Below are 14,137 nucleotides of genomic sequence, written 5' to 3'. Positions count from 1 at the left end.
TAGTTCTCACATTTGTTAGTGTAGCTATTAAATAAGTTAGAGGACTTAAAATGAAACTCTGCATATTGACAAGGGCTTTATGAAAAACGATACAATAAAGTTTCTGAAACTTTCTGAACATGTTTTGATTTTCGACTTTTAAGTACATCTTCTTCAATAACCTTCTAACTCTTGTATACTCCATTAAAACACAATCCAGAAGTCAATTTTTTTTTTAAACCTTAATACTCGATCATTTGTTGTATATAAGATACATTTATTATTAATTCAATAACCTTGTAACTTACTGCTATTATTATTAATTCACAGCTCGTAAGGGCCTGGTTTCTGAAATCCTTAATAATTTTTGGGCCCCTAAAATATTAGGGTCCTGTACAAATGTACAAGTTGTACCACCATTGGGCCGGCCATGATAATAGAGTTCAAAATATTGAATAGTCTCATTATTAACATAAATGTGTTTCCAGATAGCGTATTTATCAAGGACTGTCAATAGATAAACATATCAAATAACAATCTATGTACAAATTATTTGATCTAGCAAGAATACCGATTTCCAGATAAACGTGTTTCCATGTATAAAAGATATCAAAAAATCCCACTTTCAATTTACATGAATGATTTGCGAAAACACCACACACAAAAAAAAAATTTGATTTTATTTTTACTTTAAGTACTCAAGATCTAGATGTTGTGTGGTTAGTCGATCACGGCTCAAACCATAAACCAAATTACAAGTAAATATGTGTGCTTACGAGATTTTTAGTGAAACGAGATAAAAGCGAACTTACTTACCAAAAAAAAAAAATAAATAAATAAAAAAAAACGAGTCAAATATTGCTCTTTTAGCGCTTAAGCGGTAAAAACCTCAGTGGTGACACCACGTGTATATACACATCGAGCAATGTAAGATGCGCCAACCCTTAGCATTGTGCAGATCGTGTGAGTAACGCGTCTCAGCCACACGCAAAAGTTCATAGTATTCATGCAAAACATAAACAAAGAAGTCAGCTTTATCAAAAACTGTCAAAATTTACAAGAATAATTTAGGGTTCTCACAAAGATTTCAAAAGAAAAACCATGTGCACCTGACAAATATTTAGTTTATAAACAATCTTCAACAAGTTAAGTACGATTTAGTTTATAAACGAAGAAGTCGGTTATGTAAGTCCAATTCAGATTATAATTTTATGCCACGTTTCAGGCCATGTAAAGTGAGACAATGGACGCTACAGTTAGAGTAACTTTCAGCAGCAGAAATACTTGTTAATTATATATATATAACCCGATAGGATTCACCGATTGAACAATTCAAGATGTCAAAAACAATGTTTATAATTAAAAGACCAAATATACTTGAAATCGTTTCTACTATTGAAGCAGGTTAAAGGAATCTGTACGCATATCAGATTAGAATTTGACTAAACAACAACTTATATACCAACAGTTTATATGTCATATAGCATACAACAATTTATAAATATACAGTTGCATAGGCCCGATTAGGTTCAACCTTCTTTTAGGAAACAAATAGATTTTTGATGGAAACACAATCAAAGTCAAATATGTTAATGAAAACAGAGATATACGTACATATATATTCATATTCGGAGGTCACGAATCACGAGACAGTTTATCACATAGCATACAACAATGTGACAACATATAATTTCGATAACAGTAACAATTTACAAATTTAATTAATTAAAATTCAGTTTCGTAAGTGGAACAACGATCTGTTTAAGTTTGTAGGAAAAATATATACGAAACTGAGATAACTAAACATGTTATCACAAAAGTAATAATCGGATTACTAATAAATAATCAAAAAGAGAAGATTAAAAAACGATCTAACCGATATTAGGTTGAACCGGACTTGTGTTTGACACAATTCCCTTAAACAGATTCGACGTCTATTCTCAGGGTACACCGGTCCGAAGCAGCGTACTGCCGGCCTTGAACACTTGCCTGAAAGGTAACCAAAACGGGGAGACCTTGTTGCGGCTGAGAGAAAACTCTAATAATATAAAAAATGCTTATATGATTTTTGGTGTGTGTTTTCTACAAACCTAAGGCCTCTATTTATAGTGGAAACTAATACCTTAGGTTTGTTCCCACTTTCGATGTGGGGCAAGTGCCAAAACCCTTCTGAATTTTGCACCAAACTATTAATTTGAGATTCGATATCACATTCACCTTTAATCAGTTTGGACACACTATGGCTTGTTGTAAAGCACTCGTTACAGGCTACAAAACTCAGTAACTAGTCATTAATATATATCACTCTATCATATATTAAATTGTGTTCAAATATTGGTGAAAACACACTTTTCAACACAATTTTTTCAACAACATATACTCGAATATATATGTAGTAATGGAGCTCGAATACTAATATTGAAGGGCCAAAGTAATTCAACTAAAAAAAAATACTCTTTTATATATAAATAAATTAAAAATAAAGCATATGAAATGATTAATGACAGAAAAAAATGCAAAGAATAAAAGCAAATTGATGAGATAATAATAACGACAATGTAAATACGTTATAAGTTTATTTAATATTATTAACTACTAGTAAAAATAAAATAAATTAAAATAGTAGAATACCTTTCGTTGACGATCTGAAGAGGCAAGTTGAAATTGAAGACGAAACACGAGACGAATTAAGTTGAAAATCGTAATGGAAATTTGTAATTTAACTTAATAACATATTTAATTTTAATATTGAATTTCTAATAAATAAACAGTCACGTTCTAAAATTATTTTGGAGGGATCAAATTTTAAACTTTTTTGGTGAAAAGGATCAAAATTCAAACTTAACCTATTTAGTGTCTAAAATCATCAATAATGCTAGTAAGGACAATACTTTTTGGAAAGACGATAACCCCCATCACTACGTATATGTATAATTGTAACGACCCCAAATCCGTTTATCAAAAACGAAGCCAATTTTTTTTTATAAGTTAGGTCCCATTAAAGTTAAATACATCATAATGCAAGATCCGTTTAACGATAGTATTAACGTGCCCAATATACAACAAAATACATGTTTAACATGTGACTAAATCCAAAACGCGCAATTTGACGCCTTTTGACCCGTTACACAACAAGTGGGTAATTACGACCCATTTACACTACAAACTTGATTAACACTCAATAACCCAACCCGATATCAAGATCATAATCCCGGGACTAGCGAATCCGCAATCTGCGTCCAAATATCCAAAAGATACCCCATCAAGCCCAAGCGCTCCTACGTATCTAGTCTATCAACTAACTAGCTCCACAATCACAATACCTGTAAAAAGGTAAACAATGAGAGGGGTATGCATAAAGCTTAGTGAATGCAATAATTATATATGTACATATATAATCTACTTACTTGCATACACTTACACAAATACCGCATACGAGCTAGCAATTCAACAACCATGCAATCACAATGCAAAACTAAATATCCGCAATTCACAATAAGCTAGCATCGCCAATAGCATATAGTTCACAATTTAATATGCTAATACAAAACTCACACAACCATGGTTAACCAATAGTACAAGGGAATGGTGCTCGCGAAAGACCATCGGAGTTCACAACATCCATTAGTGTACTTAACACCGCGTATCACTAGCCCCTGGGTGGTGTCTTAACACCGCGACTAACCCACCCATCACGACAATGTGGTGTCTTAACACCGCGACTAACCCACTCGTCATGTAAAATGTGGTGTCTTAACACCGCGACTAACCCACATTTCACGCCACACAAGTAAATACATCATATACATACACGTATAATTATGGTTTAAAGCCATAAATACACCATATACTTTCATTTTTGTCCCAATGTAGGCTATATACTCCGAAAAATACCAATGTAGGCTATATACTTTCATAAAGTGTACTAATATGAACGGACAAAACTTATTAACCGGATAAACAACTAAACGATGACGTGACATCCTATGTGGAGAATAACTTTGGTGATACATCGGAACAAAACTAAAAGTATATAGCCTACATCGGAACAAAACTGAAAGTATATGACCTATTTGTAGCCATATAAAATGCAAAAAAATGTTAAATAATTAACTTTATCGGTTCAACAGGTAACTTGTAAAATTTGTGTACGTCGATACAACTTTTAAGAGTATATAACATACATTGGTATTTTTTAGGGTATATAGCCTACATTGGGACAAAAATGAAAGTATATGTCCTATTTATGGCTTTAACCCTATAATTATTCCACTCACCTAGGAATGCCTGCACAAGTCATGTGTAACATGATCTCCGTCCTCAAATCCGAGCAAGTAACCACCTATATAACACATAGGTACAATATACACATAAATAGCCATTCTCTAAAAGAGAACCCAACACAAACATCTCTTAGCCGAGGAATCACACCTTGCTCGTCGAAACCTGCCCATTTAACACCTAATGGACACAAACCAATTACCACTTCGGGTGAAATTCAAACCCACTCTACAAAGTACAATTTAGCCCAAATTATACTTTACACTAAATTAGACCAACCTAGGTCCCAAAACTATGTTACTACTTAGGTAGTGGCCATTTCAAACACCAATTACACCAAAAATACAACATGTGCAATATTGACCCATATTGCACGTGACCACATTTGACTTATGTTAAAAATATCACTTTGACTCAAAATCACTTCTCATGAGCGATTACTTCCGAAAACGCCATTTAACACTCAACACAAGTGTTTAAACATCCATTTGACCTAGGCTAGTGTCATTACCAAATTTGACCCAATCAACTTACTCATTTTGACATAAGTCCCAAAAACGCCCAAAATTACTAACGGTTAGTGATTATATTTCCAAAATACCAATTAACACCTAAATCAAGTATTTACATACTTGATTCACAAAAACTTGACTCAAAACTTATTTTGAAACCAAACCAAGTCAACACCCATTTTAACTAGCAAACTTGTTCTTAAGAACATCAAAATCACTAACAACCTTTCAATCTAGTGGTTTAACACCCAAACCATGACAAATACTTCCAAATTCGCCATCAAGCCCTAAACCCACAATAATCGAGTTTACTTACACAACACATAAAACAAAAGCCCTAATTTCATGAGAAATGAGGTTTATAACCCAACACTATCTCAAACCCTAACACAAAACAAGAATCAAACACTAAAATTCGAATTCGAGACTTACCACTACAATCAAAACGTAGCTAGGGATGAAAGGAACAACTTTAACTCTTGCACCTTCACCCGATTCGAGCTTCTTCTTCTCCAATCAAAGCTCTCTCTCTCTCTCTCTCTCTAAATGGGTTTCCTCTCTCTAGAAAGATGAGAGAGTTTGAGATGAAGATGATAAGAAGAAATGAAGATGTGGATGAGGTTTGGCCAGATTTGTTGCCTCAAAACCGTACATAAGTGAAATTACCACTTTGTCCCTCATTTAACCCCTTTAAAAAAATGTTGAATCAGGTCTTGGAACGACGTGCCACCTAAATGGCATGGCGTGCCACTTGGGTTCTGAATTTGCATGTTTTCCTTGGCACGACGTGCCACTTTCTTGGCACGGCGTGCCACTCTAAAACTTGTTTTGCTGAATTTTACTTTGGCACAGCGTGCCACTTTCTTGGTATGGCGTGCCACTCTGAAACTGAATGTGATGTATAAAATTCAGGGTCTTACAATAATGCTACACAAATAAGTAGAGTTAACAAGAATTGATAGTGAAATAATAACATTTCGGTTACAATTGTATATTTATCTTAGATCACAGGAAATTTACCATTAAATTGTTTAGGTATAAATTTTAATTTATTTAGATATTTAGATGTATGAAATACGAACTATGATAATGATAATCCGTATATGATATTGTCCTATTCCTAATTCTAAATGCGAATCATGCAGGATTTTTGATATTCCACAACAAATTATGGATTATACTCATCATAACCCGGACTTTGTGAACTATGTTTCACAAAATTATCAATTTGCTACACAAGAATACCATTATGTGGGGACTTCTTCACGACCCATTTTCTCCCAAACCCATTTCTCCCAACCCCGTTTCTCTCTTAACCCCGTTTCTCCCAACCTCATTTCTCCCAACCTCATTTATCTAAAACTAGTTTCTTCCAATTGAATTTGTCCCAAACCAACCAAGATAATTTATTTGTGGACATTTCTTTTTTCATTTTTGTCAGACCCCGTCCCAATCCATCAGGACGAAGTCCATATCGATTATAAACGATTCACAACAGTTGATTACATCGCGAGGTACTTGACCTCTATATGATACATTTTACAAACATTGCATTCGTTTTTGGAAAGACAATCTTTCAATACAGTAAAAGTTGACGGCATGCATACCATTTTATAATATATCTAACTATAATTAACTTAATAATAATCTTGATGAACTCAACGACTCGAATGCAACGTCTTTTGAAATATATCATGAATGACTCCAAGTAATATCTTTAAAATGAGCCAATGCACAGCGGAAGATTTCTTCCGTACCTGAGAATAAACATGCTTTCAAGTGTCAACCAAAAGGTTGGTGAGTTCATTAGTTTACATAAATAATCATTTCCATCATTTTAATAGACCACAAGATTTCATATTTCCATTTCTCATAATCATACGTCCCATGCATAGAGACAAAAATATCATTCATATGGATTGAACACCTGGTAACCGACATTCACAATATGTATATAAGAATATCCCCATCATTCCGGGATCCTCCTTCGGACATGATATAAATTTCGAAGTACTAAAGCATCAGGTACTTTGGATGGGGCTTGTTGGGCCCGATAGATCTATCTTTAGGATTCGCGTCAATTAGGGTGTCTGTTCCCTAATTCTTAGATTACCAGACTTAATAAAAAGGGCATATTCGATTTCGATAATTCAACCATAGAATGTAGTTTCGATTACTTGTGTTTATTTCGTAAAGCATTTATAAAAACAGCGCATGTATTCTCAGTCCCAAAAATATATATTGCAAAAGTATTTAAAAAGGGAATAATGAAACTCACACATATAAATATTGTAAAACAGTTAATAAAGCATTTGCATGTATTCTCAGCCCAAAAACGTAAAGAGTAAAAGGGAGCAAATGAAACTCACCTAATGTATTTTGTAGTAAAAATACATATGACAATATTGAACAATGCAGGGTTGGCCTCGGATTCATGAACCTATATCATTTGTATATATATTAAAATGTATAATCGTATTCGAACAAATTTATATATTATAACTTGAATTATATATTATACTTATTTAGTTTGTGTATATATTTAAAATGTTTAATATCTATATATTTGGTTATATTAATATATCTCTATATATATATGGTTAGTATAATATGAAAATATTCTTAATTCGTTATATATAAGTATTTATATAAATAATGTTATTATATTTGATATGCGATATATAAACTATTAATATGATTATAATATATGTATTAAGTATATCTTAGGTACAAAATATTTATTTGTAATGAAAATAATAGTTTTGATAATAATGATTTACTAATAATAATAACTTTCTTAATATTGATAATACTAATATTAATAACGATATTGTTAAAATATGTTTATAATAATAATAGTAAAACTAATAATTACGAAAAATGATAATTATACCAATATTAGTGAGAGTAATAATAACTTGTATTGTTTTATAATAACAATAATAATAATCCTAAACATATTCATAATAATAATAATAGTACTAAAAAAAATGGTACAATTACTAATATTTACAAAAATAATAATAAGTTACGTTATTTTTGTCACTAATTATAATGTTTATAATGATAATTTTATTATGTTCCTAATAATGATAATAATTAATAATAATAATAATAATAATAATAATCCTAATACTTAATAATAATAATAATAATACTAAGTAATTATAATAACTTTAGTCATGATAACAATTATAACAATAATAATAATAACAATAACAATAACAAATCAACAACAACAATAATAATAATAATAATAATAATAATAATAATAATAATAATAATAATAATAATAATAATAATAATAATAACAATAATAATAATATAAATAATGATTTTTTTAAAGTCATGAACTACCTTATAAACTCTCTTTAAAAAGAATTGCACCAAGACGTACCAAGCGGGACTCGAACCCAAGACCTCTCACTTAACCCATAACACTCTTAACCAATCTCCTGCCTTGTGTTTTTTTTCTATTTTAATTGATATCTAAATTTGTGTAACTTCGTGTAGCTATTTCTTCTCCTTCTTAACCATCATCATTTTTATCATAACCACAACATCATTCCTATCATGCTCACGGTTATCATTAACATTATCATCGTCTATAAATCTCATCATCTTCGTTTATACTAAAAAAAAATGTGTTTTGCCATCGGAAGATAATCAAGAATTAGGAAGTGGTGGGTTTGTAAAACTCTTGGCCCAAGTTACCTTAAAAGTCCATGTAGCAAGGAGAGGCCCAACAGCAACTTATGGCCCAAATCCAATATTTAGTTTTAATACAGGCCTCGTAACAATGAGCTGGAGGTTTTCCTAACTTCCTTGTGGGATTCGGTAGATAAAAAAAATATAGGAAAATGCAAGTGGTGGCCGCCCTTCACGATAACTTCAATACTTCCAAAATCATATTTCTTGCTAACTTTACAGCTCACCTTATATCTTCATCATCATTATGTTATCAACATCATACTTCTTCGTTACAACAGGATCTGAAACAGAAGTCACGTACATCAGCTTTTTTTTTTGATGATTTAATATTGGTGTTTGATATGGCTCAATCTCTCAATCTATACGAATCCCATTTACAACCCGTTTAACAAAAACTTGATTGGTTTTCATTAACAGGAACATGAACAAGATAGCAGCAAAATTTGAGGTTCAAGTGGTGATTATTTCATGGGTTTGAATTGTATTATGATCATACATAAAACTGTAAATATATATACATATATGCATAGATATGTAGAGTAAGTTGAGATCTCAAAGCTCCAATTGAAATCTCATCCTAAGATGGCTTATAATGGGAGAAAAACAAGGTGATGTTGTTTGGATTGGTTTAACAGATAACAAACAAGTGAGTGGGTCTTTAATAGAAAACAGAAAGCTTGTGTCAATAATCGAAGTGATGGTTGTTGTGTGTACGAGAGTTTACAAGTAGAACATCATCGATTTAGATAAGGGTTTTGATGTTTTGGAGTTAGATATTGGGAGTTAAGATTAACAGATATTTGAGTGATGATTGAAAGTGAAGTGATTTCGTTGATCAAGCGAGAAGGTGGTTCTAGTGTGGTTAGTAGTGGTGACGGGTTGTTGGTGGTTATCCCAGCGGTATTCGGTAGTGGTGGATGATGTGAGGATTGGTGTAGTCGTGTATCTCGATGGTATAATAATACTAACAATAAGAATGGAATCAATCAATAATGATATAATAATAAAAATGATAATTTTGAAGATAATAATATCTAATAATTTATTTAAATCATAACTAATTTGCAATTTCAATCATTCTTATAATAAGTTTTATATTTAGAAATATTTATTTTGATAACCCTAAAACTATTAGAATTTCATTAATTATGATTATAATAATTTTTTTATTATTTTATTATTATTTTTTATTAACAACAACATCACATAATACTTTACAACCAGTTGCTCGTGAATCGTCGGGCACAGTCAAAGGGTATTTGATTACATGAATATAGATTTCAAAACTTTTGAGACTCCACATTACAGACTTTGCTTATCGTGTCGGAATTATATAAAGATTATAGTTTAAATTTGGTCGGAAATTTTCGAGTCATCACAGTACCTACCCGTTAAAGAAATTTCGTCCCGAAATTTGAGTGAGGTGGTCATGGATAACAATAAAAATGTTTTCATGACGAATATAAGTTGATAAATAGAGTTTTATCATCATTGAATAATTTGGATAAAACTATTCGGTTATTCGAAGCGTACGAATGAAGCTAACACAAAAGATTGAAATGGTAAAAGTAAAGATTCATCTTAACTTTCGACAGAGTCAGGGTTGAATTTAGAAAAATAAGGTGCGTCCTAACCTTTGACGTGGTCACGTTTGAATTCCGGAATTCAAGAGATTTAAAGGAAATCTTCGAAATCTAAAAGATTTGATTCTTCGTCGAATAAGGAAATTAAGATCTCTATAATTAAATACGGTGATCTGCCTCGATTACTCTGCCTGATATTTCCATTATAAATTAAACTCTTCCGTTCCATTAATCTCACTATTCTTATACTTTCTTTCTTAGTTCATACATCTAAAAGATTGTGAAAATGATTAATCTAGTTCTGATCCTTGTCCTTCTCCTTTCTATTGCTACAATCATTCTCCTTTTCCAACTTCCACCAGGGGAATCTGCTTTCTTCTACTTCGCCCTTGGGGTTATAGTGCTTTTAAATTTTCTCGTGTCTTTATGTTGCGATAAACATTGACATACACGGTTTGTAATTTATGTGTTGTTATAGGGCTTTATATTTTCCTTTAAATTTCAAAGTCCCTGCTTCTGTCTTTAATAATCATTGTCATTCGCAGTTAATGCTCTCTCCTATTTGCTATGATTTATACCCCCCCATTTCTATTTCGGAGATTCATTCTTTTGTTTTCTCTTCCCGACTTTAAATCAAGCGAATAATGGTCCAGAATTCGTAGATATAGAGTTTTGAATGGTTATAATGTTCTAAACAGGAAAGAACGTGATAGCACGATTTGATTTTCAAATTTATCAACATCACGGAAGATAGATCCATCAAGAATACATTTTCTTGATATGTTCAGAAGTTAAGTAGAATGAAAGAGTTATGTAACATGACACATGATGACTGTATGATCTACTGTGAACCATCATCACGTTTCATTAGAAACTCAGCATGACTTACTGTAATATAATCACGTTGATCAAGTGTCATTATATTATACTAACTCGTGCATCAGTTCCCAACACTACTTCAAAAAAACATTCATATTTTAGACTTAAAAGTTTACATAATATAGAAACTAACAGTTTCTATATGATGTAACACTGATAGCACGAAGAGATTAATGATTTCAGATAAGAATAATTATAAAAATATCTTCAGAAATATGGAGGATATTTATTATGAAAGATACGATAATATCTTTGAATATCTAAGATCAGAGAATGATGAAGACTATTGTCTACAAGGGTTTAGAGTAACGAGCAAGATATTCGCTAAAGACTTCAGCAAACATTGAATCATTTAGATTCTTTGAAGTCAAACTTATTCTTTGTGATTTGTCCACGGCTTTCTTCATAGTTTCGCATAATCTGCTTTTCGGTACTAATTTCTCCTGAATGTTTCCAATATAATGATACACAGGAAGCACGAAGAGGTATATAATTTCGGACGAGAATATTTTTGAAAATATCCTTAGAAATATCGAAGATATTGATGATGATATTTTGGAATTTCTAAGTTCGATGGTTGATGGAGAAAGATTTTTTTTTTTTGGCAAGATTTTAACATGACTTCGGAGCAAGATATTCTCTAAAGATTTCATCGGATTCAGAATTACCTGGATTATTTGAATATAGGGTTTGGTCCTTGTATTTGTCCTTGGTCTCCTTCGTGGTTAGCTCAATCCGTTTTTCAGTTCCAACTTTCTGAGCTTTTCCAACATACTACTATTTATCATCAAACTTCCGATGATTAAGGTCGTTTACGATTGGCTATGGTTTCAACTGCTTCATTCAACTTTTTCAACATTCATAGTATTGATTTGTGACCGAGTGCTTTTCAGAATTTCAGAATGAGATATCATAATTCTAAGAGATAAATGTCATACATATAACTGTTGATGTAGATATGATGTGAGTTTTCAAAATACTGATTGCTGATTCTCGGTAATTGGTATGGTAGTTCTCGTTACAAGATGCGGATGAGTATATGATAGGGTTTCAATGAATAAATATAATGATTTATCAGAGAGATTTAAGCCGAGAAGCAACGAGGTTGCTGGTACGTCTGCTGGTAGTATGGTGGAATATAAAAGAATTCTTTGGTATCAAAAGGGTAATCGTATATATATCAGGATTATAGTAAGGCTACTTCGAATGAAAAGTCGAAGTTGACTTGCTGGAGCTGTGACAAAATTGGCTACTTTGAAAAGAGATCGCAAAATTATTTTTGTTAATAAATGTCAAAGGATCTAACGCGGCTACGTGTTAAACTTTTACTCAGTTGCCGAGAATTTCTCAGGTGCATAACTATAGGCATAGATCTTTCCTTCCGTAGGTAAAGTGCGGTTGATTCATCCTATCGATTGAGGTGTTTTCAAGAATCATGAAAGGTTTGAACGCAGATTATAATCGTCAAGATACAAATGAGGTTTAGGATGAAATCAAGTGGCAAACTTGAAGAATTGTTTAGTTTCATATGTTATAATCAATATTTTAATTCATTTTAATTGTCCAATGTTATTAGTCCACAGTCGATAGTCCACAGTCGACAATCCAATAATTCATATATATAATATTTGAATTAATTAATACGTGTTGTGACCCGTATACGTCTCAGACTCGATCACAACTCAAACTATATATATTATTGTAGAATCAACCTCAACCCTGTATAGAGAACTCGATCATTACTGCATATCGAGTGTTTATGGTGATTCCAAATAATATATATAGATGCGTCGATATGATATGTCAAAACCTTGTATACGTGTCCCGATATTTAAAGTGCGTAAAATAAATAACAGAAAATAAATGATGATAAATAAAATTTCGAGAATTTAAATTGCGATAAATAAATTGCAATAAATAAAATGTATTACGGAATTAATTAGTTAGCTAGGAACAGTTAGCGTGTATTCTTAACAAAATTTCTCATAGTTAATTTGTTTGTTTCTAACAAATTTTTATTTTGTCAAATGTTTTCTTCATTATGCCACTTGTTCGATTATTATAGATCAAAATCCAAATATGAAATTGAATGAAAATGGTTATTCTGTGGTGAATGGATTCTTATATCGGTTAATGTAAGTAGGATAGTAAATGATCGTTGAATCAGATTCGAAGAATGTACAGTGTAACTTATTAATGTAGAATCTAAATATTCCTCGGGTGTTACCTACCCGTTAAAATATTTTCACCATTAACAGTTTGTACAATAAAAATTTTAATTACAATCTCTATGAAAACATATATACATATATATTTTCTTCAGACGTAATCATGGATTTAATGAGTCAATGGGATATTAAACTCATCAGATTTACGGCTAGAACTATACTACATAATCTCTAAAACATTAGAGATTACATAATTGCCATGAAGGACAAAGATAGTTTATGTAGAACGATTCGTAGAACGATGATTATGCTTGAGATATAGATTGCGAGGTTGAGACGTGTGAGGATGTTGTTGTCGTTGGTACTGGTTATGCTGCTGGTGCTGCTGATGGTGGTACTGTTGTTGTCGGTGCTACAAGTGTTGTTGGTGCTGAGGTTGGTGATGATGTTGGTGTAGTAAGTAAAGCTTGTAGATCACGCACCATTCTTGTCAGGTTTTCTATCCTACCCTCTATCATTTCTATCCATCCATTCATTTGATTCGATAGATCTTGATTATCAATTCGAAGTTCCCTAACTTCTTCTAATATTCCCCTTCGATTGGTATTCGGAAGTAGAGGTTGAATATTTTATGAGATTGCAGTAATGCGACCTTCGAGGTGGAAAACTTTAGCAAGAAGGGTGAATACAGTGTTGCGCATAGGTTAGCCGGTAAGTACATCATTTTCTCCGATGTTAGGAGGTAAGTTTGGTTCGCGGTAGGGCTCGCCTTCTTCATTTCTCCATCGAGTGAGTAAGTCTCGGACCCACCCCCATCTCCTCCAGAAAGAAAAATAACTAAATGGTTGAGGCACTTCTGGTTCACTGACTTCGGAGTCTGCTTCAATATACATCTCGAAATCGCTTCCGGAACTAAGGGAATCCAAACTAGGTGTAGGATCCATCTCTCACGATCCGTTAAAGGGTTTTGATATGAAATGATTTTCAAATATCGAATGATATTCTAACTATATATAGAATATCT

Source organism: Rutidosis leptorrhynchoides, chromosome 9 (genome assembly GCF_046630445.1).
Source record: "Rutidosis leptorrhynchoides isolate AG116_Rl617_1_P2 chromosome 9, CSIRO_AGI_Rlap_v1, whole genome shotgun sequence".
In the NCBI taxonomy this organism is placed as follows: Eukaryota; Viridiplantae; Streptophyta; class Magnoliopsida; order Asterales; family Asteraceae; genus Rutidosis; species Rutidosis leptorrhynchoides.
The sequence above is the reverse complement of the archived record's forward strand: the minus strand, read 5'-3'. Positions refer to the sequence as shown.